Source organism: Amia ocellicauda, chromosome 16, assembly GCF_036373705.1.
Source record: "Amia ocellicauda isolate fAmiCal2 chromosome 16, fAmiCal2.hap1, whole genome shotgun sequence".
NCBI classification, from domain to species: domain Eukaryota; kingdom Metazoa; phylum Chordata; class Actinopteri; order Amiiformes; family Amiidae; genus Amia; species Amia ocellicauda.
The window spans coordinates 28,169,636-28,180,931 of record NC_089865.1 but is presented as its reverse complement, the minus strand read 5'-3'; the positions used below and the strand labels follow the sequence as shown (position 1 = coordinate 28,180,931).

General features: G+C 41.9%; 1 non-coding gene across 1 annotated transcript; it reads right to left on the bottom strand.

Moving 5' to 3' along the window:
• Window positions 1–1,078: 1,078 nt before the first annotated feature.
• On the bottom strand, window positions 1,079–1,150 carry trnaw-cca (transfer RNA tryptophan (anticodon CCA)). The gene has a single exon. It is a non-coding gene; the product is annotated as a tRNA-Trp (tRNA).
• Between the last annotated feature and the right edge of the window lie 10,146 nt (window positions 1,151–11,296).

Below are 11,296 nucleotides of genomic sequence, written 5' to 3'. Positions count from 1 at the left end.
GCAGTGCTAGTGGTGTAGTGGTATCATACAAGATTCCCATTCTTGTGACTCGCGTTCGATTCCCAGCTGGTGCCCCCAACATGCTGCGCTTCACCTCTTGTTTCCCCACACTGGTACTTAAATCGTGTGGTTAGGTCCATACCTTTCTCATAAATTGAGTATGGAAAGATGGCCTGGATTTTGAATAGTCTATGTATGGCTTCGTGTCAAGGTGAAGAGCTGACTTGTGAATTTCTGTGACTGTTCATCCTATTAACTTTCATCCATTTTCTAGCACACAGTTACTCAGGAAAGTCAATCTTGTCCACATATCTTTCCTTCACAAATTGGGCTAATGTGGAATACTAGGGACACTGGCATTCGAAATGGTAAGCAAGGATGCATGTCAATCTACCAACTTCCCTGGGCTTTCTTCTGACTCAGTGGGATGCGGCTATACATCCTTTCTTGGACCAATTTTCTGGCTGTTGTGGTGCAATCGGTTAGTGCACGGTACTAATAGAGCAATACGCAGTGTCATGCCGAGGTTGTGAGTTCCAGCCTCACCTAGAGCAGTTAGCTTTCCTTCCTGGTGTTCAATTCCATGTAATGCTACGCCAGGAAAGGTAATGGTATTGTGAAATGCAAAAGCTGCTATGTTGCATGGAGAAGCTCCCTCCGCAGTCATGAACAGGAAAGTGCATCCAATGGTCGCTTTCGCAAACATCTATGCTTTGTCAAATGGAAATATGATGTCATTCTGGCACGGAAAGCTGGCATCACATTCATGTGGAATTTGACTTTGGTTGGCCATTCTGCATCACTGTTGGTGGTATAGTGGCAAGAATAGCTGCTTTCCAAGTAGTTGACCCAGGTTCAATTCCCAGTCAACGCAAAACAGATACCTTTAGTTGCACATTCGCAGCGGACAGGTGGCAGCAATAGTTCAAAGTACATGGCTAGGTAGATTCCTTTGTTCCTAATGGCAAGTGTGAGAGTGGCAAAATCAGTGACATTTAGGTGCTTTGTGAATTCACGTTGCCGCTTGTGTACTTTTTATTGCAACTCTGGCGTTGGGCCTTCCCGTTGTACAAAACACTGACCCCGACGTGACTCGAACACGCACCCTTCTGAACTGGAATCAGACGCGCTACCATTGCGCCACGAGGTCACAGGTCAAAACAGTGTCCCGTGAAACAGTGGTGTTCAAAGTATGTTGATGTCCAAAGTTTGTGTGTGTTCTGTTGGGTTAGGCAGTGGAATGCCTTGATAACTACTACTAGCGAGATAGTCGCTCTATCCACGAAGCAACACTCAGCATAGCAGAGCCTATAGCTCGCTGTTAGTGCGTGTACCTCATAGGTATCACACCTGGCATCAGTGCCCAATAATTCCCTTGCTTTGACAACTGTCTGTCTATGACTTCACCTACAGACGTGGACAAGACGTGGGTTTTAGATCGTATGTGCGTCAACATGAAGCTCGAGAGGTTCACGGTGCCGTAAACAAAACGCTCTAGCCTTTCGAGGGCACTCCAATTGGACCAGCTGTGGGTGCTTGCCATCTCGTTGTTTCTTTCACTTTTCACTTTGCATGGATACACATTGTGTGTCTCTGAGAATGACGGTACAGAGTGCGTATAAGTCCTAAACGAGAACAGTGATTAATCCCAGGCTACCGATTTCTTCACTACTTCCTAAGTTAAAAGACGGCCTAGAGGATTGAACGCGGGGACCTCATACATGCACTCTACCACTGAGCTACATCCCCACTGGCGAGAGGCTGCTCCCAAACCTTGTATCTCTTTAAAAAAAAACACTCAAACTGTCATTTCTACACTCTCAAAGCACTGGGAAGTCCGTTTCATTGATTTTCATGTCGTAACTTTAAACCCACGGATGACCCAATGTCCGGATGAAGCTGGTTCAGTTACTTCCACGTTTTGCCTCTTTTGTAAAATGCAAACTGAATCGAATGAAAATGAAAAGATTGTTTGAACGTTTCATCTGTGTTGCTGAGGAATTCAAGAAGCAGCAAGACTGGACTCGCAGCGATGGCACCGAAAACCAAAACAGAGCGGGACACCGGAGAACATTCTATCAGCAGCTCTGGCACCGCACATAGCTGTTCTACCTCCCTCTGAGGGAGAGAACAACAAGTGACAATCATACCCCTACGCCAACAAGCCAACTGAAGGAGCAGCTTCACAACTTCTCCTTGGCAAGAGCGTACCTGCTTGAGGCAGACCGGTAAACCTACGCTCTTTGACTAATACCATGGACTGCGGTGCTGACGTGTCTATCCAGAAAGGTAACCCCTCCCCGAGTGAGACAGCACGGAGAGCATGGTCCGGCAGGACCGCAAACAACTCAATAGATTTGAGAATACCCTGGCCGAGAGCGGCGCGCAGCAAGGCACCGAAAACCAAAACGGAGCGGGACACCGGAGAACATGATATCAGCAGCTCTGGCACCGCACATAGCTGATCTACCTCCCTCTGAGGGAGAGAACAACAAGTGACAATCATACCCCTACGCCAACGAGCCAACTGAAGGAGCGGCTTCACAACCTCTCCTTGGCAAGGGCATACCTGCTTGAGGCAGACCGGGAAACCTACACTCTTTGACAAATACCATGGACTGTGGTGCTGACGTGTCTATCTAGAACAGTAACCGCTCCCCCAGTGAGACAGCACGGAGAGCATGGTCCAGCAGGACCACAAAAAACTCAAAAGAATGCATCTCCTTCGGTGCAGCTCAGGTGTACACGTTCAGCAAAGGTCTCCATAACAAGCCGGAAAACCACATTTCTTTCCTCTCCTCCACAATACACTAGATGTGCCCCTGCTCCTCAACAACAACAACAAAAACCTGTATAATACACATTTGTTTCAAAGAGAAGAAAACACTGGCAACAGCATCTGAGGTCAAAAGCAAAAGTACTATGGCTCTAGAAACACCTCAACCAGCGCTGAGCAAACCAACGATCATCAAACCTGCCGGGGGGCGTGACGAAGGTAACGGTTTTAGACCAGAGGTCCACACTGAAGTAAGTAGAATTATTAAGAACGCCCTGGTGTATATACTGAATGCTCTCATCAAACGAGCCCTGAAAGAAGTCTGCCTGGGGTGTGAAGTGAATCATCCTAGCCAGATGAGACACAGCTGTCTGTTTGAACCAGAAACATGTTATTTATATCTCTTTTTCAAGGATATTTACAAAAAACTGAACAAACCTTGGTTGAAACAAGCGCTAGTCAAAGCATTATCTTATCATCATCTGTATGTCTGTCCCATGCAGGTCCAGAAAATTATAGATGAAATTTTGTTGGAGCTGAAAAAGGAGCCGTACATCAGAGAGAAACTCAACCAGCTGTTCGACGGGTTGGATGAGAGCAGCAGAAAAACCTCCGTCAAGCTGAAGGAATATTTCATCCGTAAAGAAAGTAAAGCAGAGTACAAGGAGAAGGAATTTGATCTGTTCGAAACCGACTCAGAGGCTGAAAGCAACTGAAAGCACCGGAAGATGGGGAATGTTCTGGATTGATTCTGTAACCGGATTTGTCGCCAACAAACCGCGACAAATCTGAGGGCCCTATTGTACAAAGTATTGGAAAAGAAAGTGGCCGACGAGCACTTTTTCACTACTGCTTTGACTGTCGACGATGCTCAACTTTCAAACCTGGAGCATTTAATGGATGATGTGAAAAAGACTGAGGGGTATGAAAACTGGGCGGCTATGATAGCTGTTGCAAGGAACGATGTTAGACCATTTCATCAACATTCATATAATCCTTTACAAGTCATGTTTAATGAATGGTTGTTTATTTTTAAAAAAGCACATATTATTGTATTATACATGTATGTAATCTATGTGTGTACTTATAAAATAAAAGCCGGTGTAGTAGTGGATATAGAGCAAGTAACCAATCAGTTGATGTCTTTTTGTTTAAATAATGGGGAAAATTGCTGTATGTGTCATACTTTTCTCAATTGCTTAAAAATGGGGTTGTACTCTGAAAATGAAAAAATGAGCCATTTTCTTAATACTTTAGTGTGCTTTTACAGAATGTCTCGCAAAGCTCCTAGGATGAAGGATTTGTACTACAACCCCGCCAAAGTTGGGAGTTTGGGGGGTCGGAAGGGATTCCGGAGAGGGCTGTTAAGGCTATTAAGGCAGATAAGATAAGTGTGGCCGAGTGGTTGTCTGCGCAAGATGCTTACACCCTACATAAACCGGCTAGAATTAACTTTAAAAGAAATCGTGTGTATGTTTCAGACATAGATTCACAATGGCAGGTGGATCTAGTGGATATGTCAAATTTATCAAAACATAATAAAGGGTACACATTCATGTTGACGTGTATAGATATATTATCAAAATATGCGTGGGTGCGAGTGTTGAGGAATAAAACCGGCGTTGTTGTTACGCAGGCCTTGAAAGATATACTCTTGAAGGAGCGCTGTCCTAAAAAACTACAGTCTGATAAAGGTAAAGAGTTTCTCAATAGAGAATTCCAGAATCTTTTGAAAAGACACAAAATACATCATTTCACCACAGGAAACGAGCTTAAGGCCTCGATTGTGGAGAGATTTAACAGAACTATAAAGACAAAAATGTGGAGATACTTCACAGCTAACAATACTCAAACGTATCTCGATAGAGTTCAAGAGTTTGTGAATGCTTACAACGACAGTTATCATAGAAATATTAAAATAAAACCTGTAGAGGTGGATAACAGTAATTCTTTTAAGGTCTTTAAAAATGTCTATGGTCCGTTTAAAGCCTCAAAGAAACAGGTTTACAAGTTCAAAGTTGGAGATGTAAGAATTTCAAAGCTACAGAGACCCTTTGTAAAAGGTTATGAGCAAACTTTTTCAGATTAATATTTCACCATTACCGAACGTGTGGCTCGAACCCCACTGGTGTACAGGTAAAAAGACTACGACGGGGAGTCTATAGAAGGTACTTTTTATGAGGAGGAGTTACAAAATATTGTAGTGGGGAATGATAACGTATTCAGAGTAGAAAAGATTTTAGGGAAAATAACTGAAAACAGGAAAAAATATGTTTTGGTAAAATGGGCGGGGTGGCCTGAAAAGTTCAATAGCTGGGTTTTGGCTAGTGCGGTGTGGGATATACGGCCGGTATACAAGTGAAAGCTCATGGAGGATCTTTCATTATGGGTCATGAAGATGGAAGAGGGAGGATTCTATGTGATGCTGCCTAGTAACGCGTCCCTCGACATTTATCCTAACAACAACGTTTCTAGTTTTACGGTCAAATTTGTAAAACCTATAGAACTGTGGGGGCCCTGGGAGGTGGGGTTGTCGGAAATACAGTACCCCCACACTTGGGCTGTAGTACGCGATGAAGACTCGGTCTTTTCAATTTTGGACGTCGGAATTCAAAAACAGTGGTCTTTCACATTACAAGACGGTTATTGAAAATTTATTAGAAGAGATGAACAAACAGATCTCTGGAGGGAAACAACCTGTCAGAATACATTACAGTTCGATTAATAATAAAGTTTACATGGAGTCCGCATCTATGATAAGAATTAAAACCAGCGGTAACCTAAGCCAGATTTTAGGGTTTTACACCAACAAGGAGGATGAATTTAAGGATAGAATAGCTCCATACCCCGCGGATATCCGCGCAGGATTTTACACCCTTTATATCTACACGGACATAATTTCACACCAGAGGGTGGGGGATAGTTACATCCCCCTTTTAAGAAATGTACATATTAAGAGTAAAAACAACAATGTGGTCACAATTACTTATGACAAGCCATACTACGTACCTGTCTCCTAGACTCTTTTTGACAATATTACGATTGAAGTGAAATCAGATCAGAATACTGACATACCCATCCGTTTTGGTAAGGTTATAAGCAAACTACATTTTCGACCTGTGAAACATTGTGTACACGGCTAAAATGACTATCATGAGGGGTTATGTCGATCCTAAAGACTATGTCAACTATTACAAAATGCAGGCCGGTAACGGTTTGCCAGGGTTCGCTGGGGCTAATGTGATGTATGGGAGCGGAATAGGTGGACTCTTTCGAGGACTTTTCAGGATGGCTATGCCTCTTCTCAGGAGAGGTTCTGATATAGCGAAACCGCATCTTAAATCAGCCGCCAAACACATCGTAAGCGATGTGATCAGCAGCGCTATGGCCAGATCCAACAACAACGATAATCAGGAGGGTTCGGGTGTAATGGTCCTGGCCAGAGGCTCTCGTAAACGACGACGCCCACCCGGAGGGCGGAGAGAAGTAGCTAACAAAAGACAGAGACTTACTTATTCAGCGACAGACCGTAGTAGAACTCGTAAGAGTAGGCAGCCAAAAAAGAAGAAGAAGAAGAAGACCGTTAAAAGAAAACCTAAAAGAAAGTCAAGAACCTGTTCGGGATATATATTTTAATCATGGCTTTTGTACACAACATGTCGGAAGAATGTGTGAAATCAGAACTGGATCTGTTTACGGTCCTATACACACAAACGAGTATCGATAAAAGCATCTATGTGGAGATTCCGCCTCTTTCAGCCATTTCAGAATCCGCCCCTCTGGAATTTTTCATAACCGGTAATGGTGAAGAATATTTAGATTTGAAAAATACCCTTATTTTACTCACTTGTAAAATTGTAACTGAAGAAGGACAGGCTTTCGAGAGGGAGGCCAAAGTGGGGGTTATCAACTACCCGGTGGCCACCATCGTCTTGCAAGTGGATGTAACCCTGGGGGATAGACTGATAATTCAAAGCAGTAATACATACCCCTATAGAGCACTGATGGAGTGTATACTTAATTATAGCGAGGAGACTCTAAACAAACAGTTCAGCCCCGGGCTGTTTGCCAAAGACACACCAGAAGCCATGGATGTCATGGATCCAGGTGGCACCAACGCGGGTCTAAAAAAAAGAGCAACATTTTCTACAGCAAGCATCGCGGCAGGAACTCGCGTTATGAATCAGGAAAACCTCTTCCTCGGAAAGCTCCCAAAACATGTCATTATCGGGCTGGTGGATAATGACGCATTTACAGGGTCATATACAAAGAATCCATTAAATTTTAAACATTATAATGCAGAATTTATAGCTTTGTATGTTGATGGCACACAGGTCCCCGCCAAACCTTTTCAACCCGATTTTGAAAATGGTTGCGCGGTCTGTGAATATTACAGTCTAGTTCTCGCTACAGGGAGACATCCGAAGGACCAGCCTCTGCTGATAAACCGCGCTGAATACATCAACGGCAACACTTTGTACGCCTTCAACCTAACCCCCGATGAAGAGTGCGGGCAACATTTCTCCATGGTGAAAACAGGAAACATGAGACTGGAAATATGTTTTAAGCAACCCCTAGCCGGTACTGTAAATATGGTTGTGTACGCTGTGTTTGACAATATTATAGAAGTGAATCAGAGAAGGAATGTGCTCTATGATTATTATTAACCATGAACACCAGAGAGCTCACGGCTCTCATGAACTGTAACCCCTACACTAAGAAGCTGTTTCACGGAGTCTATGCTTGCGATCAGTTACCTGAATTGAAGCTAAAGAACTTACCCGCCATGTTTATAATTAACACTCACCCTGAAACCATGCCTGGAGAGCACTGGCTGGCTATTTATCTGACGGAAGATCATCGCGGCGACTTTTTTGATTCTTACGGAAACCCTCCAGATTTTATTCATTTTCCAGCTACGATCAAAAACTTTTTAATAAACAATTGTAAAGAACCGGTTTAAAACTGTCGCCAAGTGAAAAGTCTACAGACTACAACCTGCGGTCAACACTGTGTGTTTTTCTTATATCATAGAGCTAAAGGTCTCCCCTACACAAATGTTATGACGCTGTATGGCCCTGATTTAGGAAAAAATGATAAAACTGTGTCCTGGTTTGTTCAAACATTGTGTCCTAATAATAACTATGTTAAATACCTATGTAGCGTAAGGTACACTTATAAATTTCAATTAAAGAAGTTAATTTATAGTATCACCTTATCACGAATCCTGGAATCTTGTAGAACTCAATTTCTGTAATAATTGGACGCAGACACCAATTCCAAAAACAAAAACTAAATGTAGCACTACACTAATTATACAAAAGGGAAAAACTAATTAAAATTCAACTCGAGATCAACAAATCAAAGACAAATCACTTCCGTGACCAAATCAAAGACCATGGGATCGCATATGATAACACACAAATCGTTCAACAAAAAAGGTTATAAACACATTGACTACAATACCGGTTAGTAAGACGAAGGTGAGTCTCTCATTAGTATTGTTAGTCAGACATTAAATAACTACGCAGGTCAGTATTTATGTCACGTAACTTCTCGTTATATATATATCAGTCTCATTAACGTTTAGGTGCCGAGAAAGATCCTATCATTACATGTTACCACAATTTCCCTTAACTGATTATTATTCAATGATTAAGGATAGGCAGGGCCACCAATAATCTAATGTCTATTAACTTGTGTCAATTTCAGACTAAACAGTTAAAAAGGAATGAGAAGATATTTCTTGGCATTGACAGATTTTATTTCTAAAATTATCAACAAAACAGTTTAATGCAACACACATTTATATTTAAAAAAACTAAATGGTATTACACATTCTAGAGTTGTGAATCACAGATTAACATTTCTAACTGATTTCTCAAATGTCATGAATCACAAACTCCAAACTGTTAAACTTATCTGAACTTCGTCGCAGAGAGGCCTCTCTGGCTTCGGGCTCAGATAACAGCACACGGCACGAATTCCGTGTGGTTTGGAACAAAGGCAGTCCGGTTCGGCTTTGTCCAAGAACTTCCACTCAGTCGATGCACCTGGAAGTTGGGGTTTCGCGAAAGTAGAGTCTTTTCCAAATAGATTTTCCACTGGTTTGAAGGCTCCAAGGTTGTGCACAAAATCTTCTTTGTAAGCAGGGTTCCACCGTAGTTACTTGAAGACAAAGTCTTTGAGGAAAGCAGGTCCCTGTTTGTTCCAAGGGTCAAGTTTCTTAAGACTCAATAGCTATTTAAATGACTGACACTTTCGTATACAGTAGACTTAGTCAATTGTCCAGCTGTAAAACTCCACTGATCAGGTGGGTACAGGCGGGCATGCGCAGTCTGTCAAATTCTTTATTTTATAAAGTCCTTTAAAAGAATTCTTCGTACGGCTCAATCTCCTTCTCCCAGTTTAACTCTTCTGTTGCCGGCAAAGACTTGGTTGGTTTCTGGTTCCGGTTCGGGCAACAGAGCTACAGGTTGAGCTGTGGCAGCGAGTTTCTGGTTCAGGTGAGAGAGAGAGAGAGAGTTTCTGGTTCAGGTGAGAGAGAGAGAGAGTGGCCGTGCGCTGTTCATTATAGTCTGTCAGATCAATAGGTGATTGGTTCTTGAAATTTTGAGATTTGATTTCGGTTTCAGCCCCCAGTGTCCTATTGGAGGGGGGCTTGATTTATGACTGATGTCAATCCATGCCATCTTCTGGAAATGCCGGTTGGCCCGGGTTCGTAGCTCTATGTCGAGATTTTGGCTCTCGTCCACTTCAAAGAGTCTTTTATTACCTACAGGCCCCTTTTTCCAGACATCTCATAGCAGGATTCCAAACTATTTGGCCTATTCTTGGTGCCATCCTCCCCAAAACTGTCACTTTGATGTAGACCAGTTCCATGCCGATGAGTTAAGGAAATCTGATAACTTTGGAGGGAGAGGTCTTCTTTAGATCAGTGCTTCAGTTCACACCTAAAATGCTCTTATCAAAACACACCAAACATAACGCTACACCTAAACATGTATACAGAATGTCTGTTCTTGTAAAGATTTTTAAAAATGTCATGCGTGTTAAAGAAAAGAAAAGCTTTAGTACAAAAGCAATTTTTATTTGACATAATCATATAATCATTACATTATAAAATGTTAAAAAAAAACATTACAGAATAAGAATATATCATGTTGTAAAAATTGTGTAATACATGTCAAAATATGGATATACAACGTATTAAAAGTATCTAACGTTAAATACAAAGACTTTGCTTTTCCCCTTTCCAACTGCAATTACACATTTATACCCTTAATAAGGTGTCCATCTAGGCTTTGATGCAGGTTTAATTCTTTTCTGTCTGGCGGGGGGTTCAACCCAATCACTCTCACCGGCCTTATAGAGGCAGATTTTGTTACGGGTGGTATGGTTAGGGATTGTTGATTGAGGCATCTGATAAAACCACATCTGCCTGTACAGGGTGTTCTTCTTCTGTTTCAATAACCGCACTACTTTCAGAAAGCTGCTCTTTCTCCGAAGGCAACATTAAAGTTAGAGTACTCTGGCTTTTTGCACCCTGTTTAACGATACTCAGATATCTCTGGAAGCTAGAAGGTTGGTTAAGAAAGGCAAGGCTATGCTCAAGAGGGGTCCGATAAAACCACCTTTCTGGTTAATAGACTTTCTCTTCTTTTTAATGGATAACTTCATGTTAGTGGAGATCTTTATAACAGACTTTTGTTGTTTTAGTTCACCCAGTTGAAAAGCTGTAAAAGGTATATTGCCCCGTAGAACGTTTAAGGCGATTTCACATAAAGTTTGTATCAGATCAGAAGGGGCGGCCAACAACACAGCTTTCCTCTGATGAGGATTACCCTCATATAATATTTTTAAAAGCGGTAGGTTTCTTCTTATCCTAGCCGACATTCTATTTTTTATTTCTTCTCTTTATCACGTAGACTACAGGCCAATCTGGGGGCAGCAAACCCGCTCTGAGTCGATAGTCTACGGGAGTTTGTGCTTTTAAATCCACTATCAAGTATCCGTAAGGGTTTTTAGTCGCGTCTTCGAACGATTCCAAAAATAATTTAGATTGTCTGGGGTACATTTGCCGGGCCAAAATGTTCACCTGCAGCTTATCTCTAGGATTTTTGAAAAGAATAATATAATTAGCATTTAAATTGATCGTTCGACTCTTTTTACTAGATAGACGATGCTCAAATTTCTATGGTGTGTATATTTTGTAAAAGCTTTCTCCACTTCGCTATTGTCCCTAGCCGTTTCCATGAGATCGTCTATCACTATTAAATTGCATTTGTCACTGGGTAACAAATCATCGTCACAAAGCGATGCGGGGACACCTTCCACAAATTTAAGATTTTTAATTTTAACCATTAGCTCATCGTACAGAGGTTGCCAACATAAGTAACACCAAACTATGTTATCGAGAGTTTGTGTTATAGCCGTTGCAGAATTCTCTAAAAGCCTTTTCAGAAAAAAACTTTTTTTGTTGAAGACTGTTATCGAATACCCCGTCAATATCCATAGGGT